At 35.7% G+C, this 13,072-nt stretch overlaps 1 long non-coding RNA gene across 1 annotated transcript; it reads left to right on the top strand.

Moving 5' to 3' along the window:
- The first annotated feature begins 4,841 nt into the window (after nucleotides 1-4,841).
- On the top strand, nucleotides 4,842-11,551 carry LOC145514867 (uncharacterized). Its single transcript, XR_014060518.1, has 2 exons — nucleotides 4,842-6,460; nucleotides 9,965-11,551. It is a non-coding gene; the product is annotated as an uncharacterized LOC145514867 (long non-coding RNA).
- Nucleotides 11,552-13,072: the final 1,521 nt, after the last annotated feature.

Raw genomic sequence — 13,072 nt, forward strand, 5'->3', positions numbered from 1 at the left:
CCTCCAGGATTGGGGACTGAACCTGTGTCTCCTGCATTGGCAGGTGGATTCTTAACAACTGGACCACCAGGAAAGTCCAGGAATGTTATTCTGTCATTGACCCCATACCTTATCTATATCAGAGAGTTCTCAGTTTTGTAACATATTGTCATAGCGCTACAGCCAAGAAATAATCTTATTATCTACAAGTGCTGCTTTAGTCAGTAAAATACAGCTTCTGAAAATAAATAATTGCTACTAGTTGGTCACTACTATAGTGTTTCTCATTTCTCTTAAACATGGTAAAATTACTGAGGGCACATAAACCCTTTAAAAATTTACTGTGTCTGCATACTTGAGCCGCATCAGCAAATGAATTAAACAGCTGCAATAATACTCTGAAACCAAAGCTTGTTTCTCAAAAATCTGTTAATCTCTGCTTTTTGGGCTTTCTGTTTTGTTTGTTTGGGGGGGGTTTTGGCGAGAGACCTCATTACTCTGGCCACGGATGACTTGCTTGTGTTTCAAAGTTTTCCTTTTTCAATTTTGATTCTGATATGAAGTTGAGATGATAAATAAGCAACATATGGGCCACTCTGATAGACTGAAAATTCTCCTTAGGCTGCACGTGCCTCCTGATAACGGTATAATATGCTGTCATTGGAACTGCTGATCTGACTCTCTCAAAACATTTTGTAAACATAGGGTATCCACTCAAAGCCAGCCTAATGAGAGTAATTCTTCCACGTTTTTCTCCAACTCTACCAAATAAGATCATTTTTCATGTGGAAACTTGAAGAAAGTTAAAATATTTTTTTTAGTAGCTATGGGTAAATTGCAGGGTACCCATAAATGTCACAAACCAGGGGCAAACAGTTCAGTAATACAGTTTTCCTAACCATGCGAAAGTGTGTTCAGCCAGTTAATGGTCTCATGATCTCTCTAACGACTTTAATTGTGTGACTGGGAGCACTCTTATGGTAATTAGGTGACATTAAAATTTCAGAAAAAGCATGGTTCCAGGGCCATATAAGGGAGGGACATTCAAGAGGCAGGGGACTTGAATATACCTATGACTGGTCCGTGTTGTAGTATGTCAGAAAACAACACAACACTATCAAGCAATTATCCTCCAATTAAAAATAAATACATTTTTTAAAAAGGTGCTAGTTTCCTTCAGTTCTTTATTTTTCTATAGAAGTTTCTTGGGTTATTGACTCGTTGGAATAACTTACTTTAGATGACCATGGGGTCGTTGATTTATTCTAAAAATTAGCATTTTTATTAAATAGTCTAACAAAACTCATACACTATATAAGCTTTATCAGCACGCTTACATCCTCCCTCATGTAGCACTTGAAACTGTGAGATGTTGCATGAAATTGTCTTCTCTTAATCTGTTTTGTAGGTTATTAATGAAAAGTCATTATTTACCTGTATAGCAGAATGAAAAAGATGGCTTAATTTTGACCTGAAAAATGAAGAATTTCTTTAATTTGTGGCAGTGTTTACACGGCACAACAAAAGGTGGAGATTTCGTGTGCCCTCAGTTCCAGTTATTTTGAGAAATGGGGAAAAAAAACAGTGTGCTCTAAATTATTAGGTTTAGGTTTGACTCTTTACATCAAAATATACATCATTGCTTAAAGAATGTGGCAGCATGTTCCATGTTGCTGATGATTCCCATTAGAACAAGAAAGCAAGGAAAGCAGCTATAATAGTCTTTAGAAAGGCTAAGCAAGAAGATTTTGCTTACGTGCATTACAAAGCAAATGTAGTCATTTAATTTGCAGGAAAGAATAAATCATCACATGCTATGATTTCCGTATTGCTTCTCATAGATTGAGTGAAAACTTTATTTGTAATTTTATCTTCATTTCAAAGTATATTGATATAAAAGAGCTGGAATTCAATTCTTGTAGAAGTTAAATATGATTCTTTAGCTAAAAGTTTCTTGACTTGGCCTCAGATTTATGGTTCAGATTACTCTTGGTTTGCTGGTTTGGTTTAGAAAACCGAACACCCTGTACAATTCTGAATTAGAAGTCTCAGAAAAAAAAAATTCTTCCTTAATTACAGAAAAAAAATTCTACTTTCTTAATTACACTGTATTTTATAAGAAGATTACTCATTCTAAAATTAGTCCTCTGATGATGGCAAAACAGCTGGATGCAAAGTGAAAAAATTGAAGGACTCCTACAGTTTTAGACAGACAGTTTCAACCACCTCTTTTGATTCTTACTATGTTTTACAGTGGTATAAAATACTCAAGACCATGGTACATTAAAGTATATTTACATCTGGTGTGTACTGGTGTTTATTTCCTGCTATAGGTTAACAATCTATAAATCTATAAAAATAGAAATACTATTCACTTTTTAATGAGGTTTTGTACATAATCTTAAGTGTTTTCAGAATGAGAACTGAACTCACTTTTTCTTGACCAAAGTTTGCACTTGGCCAACAGAGGCTGTTGGAGACCCTGTTAAATTTTTGCTCAATCTGACAATCTTCGTCTCAAAAACAAAAACAGGAGTTATTTAACATACAATAAAAATAAGTTTTGGCAAAATGCATAGTGTTAAAACTACCACTACAATCAAGATATGGAATACAACCCCCACCCAAATTCCCTTGTGCTATCCCTTTGTGATCAGACCCTCACCCTACCCTTAACCAAGATAATCACAAATCTGTTTTCTGTTCCTATAGTTTTGCCTTTTCAAAAATGTCATATAAATTGAATAATATGTACTTTTTGAGTCTGACTCCTTTCGCTAAGCAAAATGTTTTTGAGATTCATCCATTTTCTTGTGTGTGTCAAGAGTTTATTCCCCTGCAAAAAAAAAAAAAAGAGTTTATTCTTTTTTTTATTGTTGAACAGTGTTCTTTTTATGGATGTAAAAGTTTATCCATTCCCAAGTCAATGGATATCTGGACTGTTTCTAATTTTTGGTTATTACAAGTGAAGCTACTGCAAACATCTGTATTTAGGTTTTTGAATGAACATAAGCTTTAATTTCACTCTGGTAAATACCAGGGAGTGAGATTGCTGCATTTGTGGTGATTCTATGTTTAACTTTATAAAAAAAAAACAAAACAAAACTGCCAGATTGTTTTCTAGAGTGGCTCTACTGTTGTGCATTGGCCTCCAACAAAGTATGAGAATGCATGAGAGAATTCAGTTGCTCCCTGTTCTCACCAGCTCTTGGTATTGTCAGATTGTTTCAGTGTAATTATTTTAACAGGTGTTTTGTAGTATCTCATTATGGTTTTAATTTATATTTCCCCAATGATGAATGATGTTGAACAGCTTTTCATTGCTTATTTGCCATCTATGCCTCTTCTTTGGTGAAGTAAATATTTTATTGGGCTTGTTTTTTTCCTTATTATTTTTTTTAAATGTGGAGTTCTTTATATATTCATCAGATATGTGATTTGTAAATATCTTCTTCCTGTATAGCCATCTTTTCATTCTCTCAATTGTGTCTTTTCATTATCTTAACAAAATATTTCATTTTGCTGAAATCCAAATTGATCAGTTTTTCTTCTACAGATCATGTTTTTGATGTTGTATCTAATTACTCTTTGCCTAACCCAAGGTCACAAATATTTTTTCCTATTATTTTCTTCTAAAAGTTTTATTTAGGTCTGTGATCCATTTTGAGTTCTTTTTTTTTATCAGTCTTTATCTTTTAATTGAAGCATTTAATTCTTTCGTGTTTAATGTAATTACTAATATATATGAATTTGTACCTACCATCTTGTTTTGTCCTTTCCACTTATTCCTCTGGTTCTATTTTTATTTGGCTTTTCACCTTATTTTGAATTATTTTTTTCTTATTTCAATTTTTCCCCCTCTACTAGTTTGGATTTTGTATTCAGTTTGGGTTTTTTTTTTTTTTTTTTCATGGCTAGTCAACAATGCTATTTAAAGTGTAGTCTGGGGACTTCCCTGGAGATCCAGTGGTTAAGACCTTACTTTCCAACGTAGGGGACGTGAGTTCAATCCCTAGTCAGAGACCTAAAATCCCACATACCTCACAGCCAGAAATCCAAAGCAGAAAACAGAAGCAATATTGTAACAAATTCAATAAAGACTTTAAAAATGGTCCACATTTTAAAAAAATCTGAAAATAAAATAAACTGTGGTTTTGTACATCAATATCAAGCTGGGGGCTTGTTAGAAATGTAAATTCTTGGGCCCACCTCACAACTAAATCAAGACTTGTGTTTTAACAAGCCCTTCAGATTGTTCTGATGTGTGTTGCAATTTCAGATGCACCGAAATTAAAGCATACATATTTATCAAAGTTCTCCCCTTCTCCCAGACAGCAAGCACTTTACATACCTTAAATCCATAACTCGCCTCCAAGTTTTATGTTACTGTTGTATTTTAAATCTTTTTTTAACCCCAGAAAACTTTATTCTTGTTCTATATAATCAAGATCTATTTAGTTTAGCTTTATCCATCTTTACCACTTTCCTTGCTCTTCATTCATTACTTTTTAAACCTTTCATCTGAGATCACTTTCTCTCTTAAGTACATCCTTTAGAATTTCCTTTTATGAACATCATGGAAGCAAACTCACTTAGCTTATCTAAAGGCTTCTTTTTTTTTTTTATCTTCTTTTTTGAAACTTTTTTTTCCTGTGGGTAAAATTCTAAGTTGGCAGTTATTTTTTTCTCCTGAAGGAACTTAGAAGCCTGTTTCTAAGATGGTCTCTTTGTCTTGGTATTCTGCTGTTTCACTATGTTATATTAAAATGAAATTTTGTTTTGTTTTGTTTTTAATTCTGCTTGGAATTTAGTTGGTATCTTAAATCTGTATTTTGAAACAGACTGGTCCTTGAAAATTCTTAGTATGTCAGAATGTCTTATTTATCCTCCATATCTATTAACTACTCTTTCAAGTTCCCTTTCTTCTGTTTCTCTTTAAATCATGCTGGATATTTGCTGTAGTCAAATTCTTTGGTTTATTAATTTTCTCTTCATTAGTGTCTAATTTGCTGTTAAACCAGTCCATTGTGTCATTGATTTCAGTTGTTTTTATGTTCTAGAAATTCTATTTTTAAAACATCTACTGTAGAATTTAAAATATTCTATAGTTTCTTAATTTGAATAGATGTTTTCCACTTTTTTATTTCTTCAAAAAAATAAAGCATAGTTATTTTACCTTCTGTGTTCCATAATTCAAATATCTGAATTCTTTGTGGGAGTTTTCTGTTGTTTCTCTTGGATATTGTTTCTATTGGTCCTCACTCAATAGTAACTTAAATCTTGAGAGGCTTGGTGTTTGTTACTGGGAGATGCTCATTTTCCTTAGAAAATCATTTGTGTATTATTGAAGTACATTCCTCCAGAGAAGATTTGCATTTATTTCTTTCATATGACAGGGCCTACTCAACTTATAGTGATAGAACTTTCCTTGGACCTATTTTAGCTGTATCATAAGTTAAACTTTTTCAGGGACAGATTTTTTTAATCCTTGGTTCTGCTTAGCACCACAGGAATTTTCCTTGTAGTCATTTGAGGATAATTGGGTGTGTAGGTTTTTTCATCCCTACCCAAAAGATCCAAGTTTTATTGGAAGAGAGGTCTCCTACAGGATTCTCTAATGCCTAGACTTTACCTTCTGTCCCACCACCTCCCCTTCCCTCCCCTCTCTGCACCCCCACTGAAGCCAAAGCTGAAGTTCACCAGCTTGAGCAAATGCCTTAGGTCAAAAGTGATCTCAGGACATAGGATTGAGCAATTCCAGGGGTATCATTTTTGTGAATAGGATGTAAATGGTGCCTGCTAGTGTTCTCCACCTAGACAATGTTGTCCATGTACTTGTATGGGCTCTACTTCACTTCTCTTTGAGCTTATAATTCCTAGCTTTCTAGTCCATGTTTTGGTGCATTTAAGAGGTTTAGGATTTTATTTTTTTTTAGTTCAGCTTTTTAAATTGTTTTCAGGGAATTCGCTACGTTCAAATGGTTTAGGATTTGACTCTCTTATTGCTGGGGCTGGTTCGGTCCCTGGTTGGAGAACTAAGATCTCGCAAGCTGCCTGGTGCAGCCAGAAAAAAAAAATTGTTTCCACTAGGAAGGGCAGTCCGAATGTCTAGCCTGCCATATGCCTGGAAATGTAACTCTCAAAACTCAACTTTATAAACTCTATAACTTATAGAACTATCTAACAGCCTCATTTATTCAAATAATGATTACTTCCCTTTTATTTCCTGGCCCCAAAGTTTTAATTAGGAACAATTCATTGGAATTATTAAGACTCTGTAGTCCCTGATACTTAGCTATTCCCTCATGAATTTTACTAACACATGTATTGGATTTACTTTGAAATACCAAAGTAGCTCAAAGGTTTAATAGTAACCACAATTTTTAAAATGTTTCTTAGAAAATGAGTACATTAAACCAGAATCATGTGTGTCAGTTGCATAAAAAGTGTTGCGTCTCCATAGTTACATTAAAAAAAACAAGTACAAAGGGGAAATGTCTTTTGGTGGTTGATAAGCTGAAAGGAAGTGAGTTTTGTTGTACTAGATGATATGGAATGTTTTTAAGCTTTTACTCAAGAATGGAAGGTTTCAGATCCTCTTGTATTACCCCTTGTTCAAACATAAGCAAAAGTAGTAATGGAAAAAACATGTTTGTAGTCAGTGCTAAGTAAGACTCAGTGTATTGATGTAATGTAGAAAAACGATGCAGAGATCCTTTTTTGTGGTTTATTTAATTCTCTCTGTTATTTATAGTATTTGCTCTGAAGCATAACTCAATAAAATTCTAGCAATTAAAGGGAAAGGAAATCTGTCTTGGCCCAATATTATATTAGCCTGGCTCTCCATTTGGAAAAAAAAAATTATTTTATAACACACCAAATCAACCTTGGAGACCACAGAGTCCATTTGTGTTTGGTATGTAGTAGATATTCAATAAGTGTTTGTTGAATCAATTAATTAATGGACAGTATATAATGGGCAGTTGTAAGGAAAGCATGCAGTGGCTAAAATGTTTATTTGATCAGATTATGGGAAGAACACTAGAGAAGGAAGATTCCTGGGATTCAGTCCCTATTTTAGGGCCTTGTAGTGCTATATAGCCTTGGGTGTTCAGTTTCTTCATCGCTTGCCCTACTCTTAGGTCAAACAGCATTCTAGCTCCCTGTACATACTGCATGATTTCCCAATGCAATGTCCTTGTCCTTACAGTCTTCCATCTAAACTGTCCCCCTCCATCACTACATGACTAACCTTACCTAGCTATGTCATCTTAGTTCTTAATACAAATACTCCCCTATTAGGCTTTCCTGGTGGCTCAGCGGTAAACTATCTGCCTGCCAATGCAGGAGTCACAGATTCAATCCGTGAGTCAGGAAGATCCCCTGGAGAAGGAAATGACAACCCACTCCAGTACTCTTGCCTGGGAAATCCCATGAACAGAGAAGCCTGGTGGGCTACAGTCCATGGGATCACAAATACTTGGATACAACTTAGCATCTAAACAACAACACAAAGCTTTCCTGACATCACCCCAACTAGAAGTTGCCTTTCCCTCTGATCTCACATATTTTTTCTCTTTGAACTTAGTGGTATCATTTGACACTCTATGGCTTGTCTTGTGCTCTTTTACGTAGCTATCTATAGTACACTGCTTTTGATAGTCTGGAAGTTCACGAGGGTAGGGCTCTTCCTGATATTTTTTTGTACTCTCTTCATAGTACCTAGAAAAGTACGTTGAAGATTATGTGTACTCAGTTACTATCTGCTAAGTCTGAAAATAGGGAATGATAATGCTTTTCTTGCTAATGAGAGAGGTCTGTGTCAGATGATAGCTTGAGGCCATTTCCAACATCTAGACCAATGCTTGTGGACCCCTGATGGGGAATGGTGGATATAAATCAAGAAAATTGTACAAGTTATTTATCCATTAATGGGAGAAGAAAAGAGAATACTTGGATAGATCAGAGCCCATTGAAAAGAAGAAGGAAATTGATGATACAAGAGTAGAAAGTGACAGGAGCAGTAGAGATTATTCTAGTCTAGTCATTTTAAAAGTTCTTTTCTCAGCTGCATTGTGTATGTATACACACACAAACACACACGCACACACCTGTGTGTAGCTGGTGTAGCAAATGCCTGATTTTGAGAGATTCCCTGAGAAACTGAGCCAGAAAGTGAATCGCATTTTTAGAATATAGTTAACAATTTCATAGACATAATGTTGAATGAGAGAAAGCAGACACAAAACAGTCCATGCTGTATGATTCCATGAAGTTCAAATTCAGAATTTTTCAAACTTCAAAACTAATTTCTGATCACAGAAGTTAAAATAGTGGTTGCCCTTAGGGTGGTGACTAGTACCAGGCGCAAGGAGTGTCCAGAGGTGCTGGTAATTCTCTATACTGTGTATGCACATGTAAGAATGTTTGTAGTTTATATGTAAGATTTGAACACTTTATTATATGTTAATTATACATCAGTTTTTTTTTTTTTTTTAAAGAATGTCATTAACAAATCTGTTTGCCTCATGAGTCACTGATGAGCAGGTTAAGTACAAATCCAAGCTATGCAGTGTTTTTCCTAGAAAAAATGAAGCACACTTAAAATTCTAGTTTTCTTGGTAAACCTGTGACCAGATGGCCTCATAAATAATGCATCGAAATATGGTTAGAAATAGAAAAATTTGTAGTGTGTGATAAAATAAAAACATCCAGTGATCTGATGGTTTACTCATTTTGACTTTCATTGTGATTTTTGTGGAAGAGCTGGGATCACCAATAAATTGTCATGCACTAAGAATGGAATAAGTTCTGCACGAGGAGACTCCCTAGCTATGAAACCTTGAATAAGTTACAAGCTTTCTGGGCATTGGATGCTGCCTCTGTTAAATGGAAAAATATTTCATGTGTTCAAAGATAGAAGACAGGATCAAGTGCTCTCTTAAGACTCCTTCCAGCTCTTATGGAAGTTGGAACTATAAAGAACAACTGAGGTTAAAGCTTTCACACTACTGGAAGTAGGATGGGAAAATAAGTCACTTTTAAAATCTGTAATAATAGGCAACAAAAATGTAAGTGGAATTGGAATCATGCCAAGTAGTAAGAAATCCAGGCAGAAAACATCTTTTCAGACACAGTCAGCTACCTGAAACCAGTGGCTGTTCCCTTGGGTATTTCCCTAGGCTTCAGCAAAGGTTTTGCCATATAATGCTTTATATATATATACATATATATATAAAGAAAGAAAAAAGATAAGGGAACATTTTTATACTTCAAAGAAAGCATTGTATGGTAAATTTCTTCCTTTGTGGAGTCATATTTTCAAAGTATAAATTCATTACAAAAAATGGTATTTCATAAAATATATGAGCAGAGAAAGAACCCTAGCTTACATCTGGCTTAAATAAAATCTCACAACTGGAAGGAACTGCAGAGCATCATCTCTTTTTTCAATATTTGTAAGTAAGCAGCATGTATCTCTTGCTGTGGAGCATAGACTGTAGGTTCACCAGGTCAGTAGTTGTGGCTTAAGAGCCCTAGAGCTCAGGCTCAGTAGTTGTGGCACACAGGCTTTAGTTGCTCTGTGGCATGTGGAATCTTCCTGGACCAGGGATGAAACCCATGTCCCCTGCACTGGCAGGCAGATCCTTACCACTGAGCTACCAGGGAAGTCCCATCATGTCTATTTTTTGAATCGGACAGCTGAGGCCAAGTGAGACTAAATGACTTGCTTAAGGTCTATAGCTATGCTATGCTATGCTAAGTAGCTTCAGTCGTGTCCGACTCTGTGCGACCCCATAGACGGCAGCCCACCAGGCTCCGCCGTCCTTAGGATTCTCCAGGCAAGAATACTGGAGTGGGTTGCCATTTCTTTCTCCAGTGCATGAAAGGGAAAAGTGAAAGTGAAGTCGCTCAGTCGTGTCCATCTCTTAGTGACCCCATGGACTGTAGCCTACCAGGCTCCTCCGTCCATGGGATTTTCCAGGCAAGAGTACTGGAGTGGGGTGCCATTGCCTTCTCCGAGGTCTATAGCTAGGAGAGCACAGAGTAGAAACAAAAAGCCAGTTCTCATGGACTAGGTTTCCAGCCTATTCTGTCTTCTGCTGCACCAGACTGCCCCCTATGGTTCATTCTGGATGCCTTGAGCTCCATGGAAGAGACAGGAGGGACTTCAGCTGTACTTTGTTTTAAAAAAAATTAAGAAAGTGAGAAGCTAATGGAACGGAATCAGAAGACCTGAGCCCTTCCACTTATAACTGTGACCTTGGAAAATCATTTAACGTCTCTGAGCTTCAGTTTCCTCATCTGAAATAGCATCTCACACTGTCACTGAGGCAGAAATCAACTGAAGTAACCTATGAGAATGTGAAAGTACTTTATAAACCAAAGTATGGTTGTTAAGAGAAGAAATTCTTACCTACTTGGTAAATTAAGGAATTAGTAATTATAGGGAATTCCTGGTGGCCCTGTGGTTAGGACTTGGTATTTCCACTGCAGGGGTTCAATCCCTGGGAACGAAGATCCACAAGCCACAATGACATGGCCAAAAAAAAAAGAGAAATTAGTAATTGCAAAACAGTAATACCTGATAAAAACTCTGGGTGAGTATATGTTAACATAGGGTGGCTATTAGCACGTATAAAAATCAATGATCCTGTAACAGAAATATCCTGTTTATTTATCATAACAGTCTAGCATAATCACTTTTAATAATAAGTCTCCAAGGAATCTTCTATAATGTGTGGATGCTGGCTGTAAAAAAACATTATGTGAAGATACATGTCTCTATCTTCCCTCACACTTTGCATTATCAATCCTTTTAAATTTGTGAACCCCAAATGGGAAAAATGGTATCCTATTTTATTTGAATTTGCATTGTCCTGATTATTAGTGAGGCTTGGCATCTTTTCATCTTCTCATTGAAAGTGTAAATCGATAAACCTTTATGGAAGCCTGCTCAATAGTACCAAGTAAAAATTTAAGTGCACATACTTTTCAAACCAGAAAAGGTCCATTTTTCATCAGCTCCTTTAGAGAATAATGCTTGCATATAGACACGTAGAGGCATGTGTAAGGGTTTTCACTATAGAACTGTCTGAAATAGCAGACAACTAAAAACAACCCAAAGAAGTATCAACTAGGAGTGGTCAGAAAAACTAGAATATGTAAACTATGGAAATTGTGTAACCACTACAAAAAAAAAAGAAGTGAAGCTTCAACATGAGAAAAAAAAAAAAACTGAGTTTCGGGTTTCCCTGGTGGCTCAGTGGTGAAGAATCCACCTGCCAATGCAGGAGACATGGGTTCGATCCCTGATCCAGGAATATCCCACATGCCGCAGAGCAACTAAGTCCATGCACCACAACTATTGAGTTTGTATTGAGTCTCTAGAGCCCATAACTACTAAAGCACATATGCTCTAGAGCCCACACTCCACAACAGTGAAGCCACTGCAAGAAGTCCGTGCACCAAAACAAGAGAGTAGCCCCCGCTTCAGGAATTAGAGAAAAACCTGCACAGCAACGAAGACCCAGCACAACCACAAAAATAAATAAATAAAATTTAAAAAAAACCTCCCTCATTTTTTTAAGTGAGTTGCAGAATAATATGTACAATAGAGCATCAGTTTTTTAGAAAATAAAAATAAAGCTATATATTCTATATGCATATGCTATGCTTAGTCGCTCAGTTGTGTCCAACTCTTTGCGACCTCATGGACTGTGTAGCCCGCCAGGATCCGCTGTCCATGTGGATTCTCCGGGCAAGAATACTGGAGTGGATTGCCATGCCCTCCTCCAGGGGATCTTCCCAATCCATGGATCAAACCCAGGTCTCTCACATTGCAGGCGGATTCTTTACCATCTGAGCCACCAAGGAAATCCAAGGATCCTGGAGATAGATGCATGAAAATACTAAGCAAATGTCTTGAGAGTTACATGACAAACTGAAAACAGGTTACCTAGGGGAAGGAGACAAAGTGTGAGCAGGTGAACAAGGGACACTTGTATTCTTTATATTGCTAGGGTCTTTAAAACAAGAATGTATTTGTTTTATTATTTGATAATCGATATAAAATATAGTTAAAAGCGATACTGAAGAGTAAAATATAAAATTTAAAAGAGAGAACATAATTATTTCAATGTGAGGAACAACTTTTAGGTTATAAGAATTTCTTAAATTTTCCAGAGTTGCAAGATAAGAATGAGCTCAACTAAGGTTGAATTAATATGATGCCTGTCATTCAAGTGAAGAGTGAAAAATGTAGTCAAAAATCAAAATCATCTAAAATATCTGGATATTTGATATCATGTAGAAATTGATGATTTTTCTTTCATTTTTGTCCAGATATCAAGTAGACATAGATTGAGGTTCACCCTTCATGTCACTGGTTTTAACTTACTTAAACAATTGTTGTGTCCATTATTAATATTTTCAATTGAGTAGGGTATGTTTCAGTGAGATCGACTCTTTTTTTGGCATTGACTTTTTTCCCCGATCACAAAAGTATTCTATGCTTATTGCGAAACGGAAAAATATTGGAAGTTGTGGAGAAAAAATTATAATATCCCATCAAAAAGAGATTATTAATGTTGTTAGGAGTTCCAGGCAGGGACGAGAATAAGGGAGTAATACATTTTTGTATACATCTTCAAGTATAATTTTAAATTTTATTGTAGCAGTTAATTTATTAAAATAAATTTAAAATTTAACTTTATATTTTAAAAGTAGCATATACTTTTTTATATTAAAATTTAAATATTTCAAATTTAAAAAGCCCACATTGTTAGGTGTTTTTCCCTTTGCGTTTAGGTGTTAATGGAATTGAGCTAATACTATGCATATAGTTGTGTACCTTCTTTTTTAATTAACATTTTATTGTAAGCATTTCTGCATATCACCATAGATTCTTAAAAATATTAATAATGGCACAAATTCTGAAGTATGGATGCACTGTAATATATTTGTCTGTATGTGCTCAGTCACATTTGACTCTTTGCAACCCCATGGACTGTAACCTGCCAGGCTCCTCTGCCCATGAAATTTTCCTGGCAAGAATGCTGGAGTGGGGTACCATTTCCTACTCTAGCAGATC

This window comes from Giraffa tippelskirchi, chromosome 7 (assembly GCF_054371585.1).
Source record: "Giraffa tippelskirchi isolate mGirTip1 chromosome 7, T2T-mGirTip1v1.2.pri, whole genome shotgun sequence".
NCBI classification, from domain to species: domain Eukaryota; kingdom Metazoa; phylum Chordata; class Mammalia; order Artiodactyla; family Giraffidae; genus Giraffa; species Giraffa tippelskirchi.